We start from the raw sequence: 2303 nt of genomic DNA, 5'->3' as shown, positions 1-2303 counted from the left end.
GCTGCTGAGGCACGGAAGGGAATGAGCTTGTGGGGATCGCAGGTGTATCTGGCCGATGAGTTTAAAGGGTGAATTAAAAAAAAAATGTTTTCAAAAGAAGTCTCTAATGTTCACCGATGCTACATTTGTCTGATAAAAAGAAATACAGCAACAACAAAAATAAGTAATATTGAAATAAAATTACAATTTCAAATATCTATTTTCTATTTTAATATATTTTTGTATTTGATCAATGGGTCAAAAGAGACAAATACATTTATAATGTTACAAAAGATTTGTATTTAAAAAAAAAAGCTGTTATTTCTATTCAATGAAGAATGCGGAGAGAAAAAAAAATGATTTAAGCAAAGAAATACAAAATAAATTCAGCAGCAAAGTATTAAGAATAAGAAGAACAAATCAGAATGATTTCTGAAGAACCATGTGACACTAAATATTGGTGTAATGGCTGCTGAAAATTTAGCTTTGCCAACAGGAATAAATTACATTTTCATATTATAATATATAATTTAACAGTATTACAATTGTATAAAAATAGACTAAATAAATAAAATAATGATTCCATATTTTGACCGCTATGCATTTGAAGTTTCCCATCACTGTGGGAAAATCTGTATCATTAGTATTGATCAAATCCTTTTATATGTTAGTATAAATGAGTTGCTTAGGTGTTTTATTGTTGTTTCATCATCCCACCTCCACCCTCAAGCTCCATGGACCCGTTTTGATGTTCTCTTTATACTTGCTTGCTTGGTTGTGAACTGTCTGCACTGTTTTGAGCTGACAGAGCCTCTGTTGTGTTGGCACTGGATGTCTAATGAATTATTTAGCATTAGATATTATACTAAATAGATTTACACACAGAACCTAATAAGGATTTTTATGTCTATCATCAAAAACTATATTATAATCTCTTATAGCCATTCATTTTGTCATTGGATGTCAGTTTTCTATTCTCTTGGGATCATAACACCTGTAACCATTATGTGCTGCACACTATTGACAGGGTCAAATGATTTACATTGTGTGGCCTCACTAGGCATGATATGATATAAGTCATCTGCTTCCCGCGATTCAGGACCCTCCACTGCTGAGGCACGGAAGGGAATGAGCTTGTGGGGATCGCAGGTGTATCTGGCCGATGAGTTTAAAGGGTGATTTCCCTTTTGCGATCGTCGGCTGTGCACGGGAGTGAGCCGCTGGAGGATGATGTTATTTCATTAACATTGTCTGATTCAGGGGCCATTGCTCTGCTGGGATCAGCCCAGCAAAAGCAGGAAATAACTGAGGAGGGCAAAGAAGCTGAGGCTGAGCCTTCCCAATTCTCCTGCCCTGCGTATGATGAGCTTTTGGAAATTATGGATCGCGCCACGGTGAGGCTTTACTTGCCGTGAAGCGGGTGAAGAAAGTGACGTCGCAAAATATCTCGATGAACGTTATTTTTCTGGCCATAACCCTCCAGCTCAGGTGAGCCTTCCTTTCTTCCTGTTTTTCATATAAAGATTGAGAAGGAATGGAAGAGGCCGTTTTTTCCTCACGCATCCATCGATTCCAGCATACAAGTTATGCCAACATCGAGGCGATGAGCAAAAGCGGTTATGAGAAGATGCCCCTATAGAGAGACGCTGGTGTGCTATTCCTCACGCGGTGAGACGTCCTCTAAGACTCCCCTCCTTGACATCTCGCTCGGATGCCAGGGCATACGTAGCAGCAGCTGGTCGGGCTGTCGCTTCATTGCACATGATGGTGATGCTCCAAGCATATCAGGCTGACCGGCTGAAAGACCGGGATAGAAGTCCAGGTCGGAGCCCGAACAACCCAGGGGTCCTAGCCCGTCTCAGTTTTGAGGATCAGAGACTGGCTCAGAAGGCTAGTGTCGCGGCTCACGCTCCTCCCCCGGCCGCGGGTTGGGGTAGGAAGTATCGTGGGTCAAAGGAAGGTGAGTAAAAGACCTAAGGGATGTGATCCAGACAGGGCGTCAGTGCTTTTGTCCGGATCAGAGTGATACCTCAGTATCTACTCATTTCCTTCGGGGGTCTTACATCTGCCCTTATCTTCACCTTCCTAATTCCCCTGTAACCACCATCTCTCCACCTGACCGAGGTTAGGAGGGGAATTTCCTGCATTATAGTCGCCTATGCTGGACCTATTAGGTTTGGTTGGTTCTACGGCTTCATAGTGACCATCTTACTGATGGTCCGGTCTAGAGGCTTCTTCGGACAGAGCTCCGACGAGGGAACCATGGTGGGTGAGTACGATCCATGTCTAATATATGTATATATAAATATATACAGTATATGTGT

This window comes from Sinocyclocheilus grahami, unplaced genomic scaffold, assembly GCF_001515645.1.
Source record: "Sinocyclocheilus grahami isolate Dianchi unplaced genomic scaffold, SAMN03320097.WGS_v1.1 scaffold1211.1, whole genome shotgun sequence".
Taxonomy (NCBI): Eukaryota; Metazoa; Chordata; class Actinopteri; order Cypriniformes; family Cyprinidae; genus Sinocyclocheilus; species Sinocyclocheilus grahami.
This window is presented reverse-complemented; position numbering follows the sequence as displayed.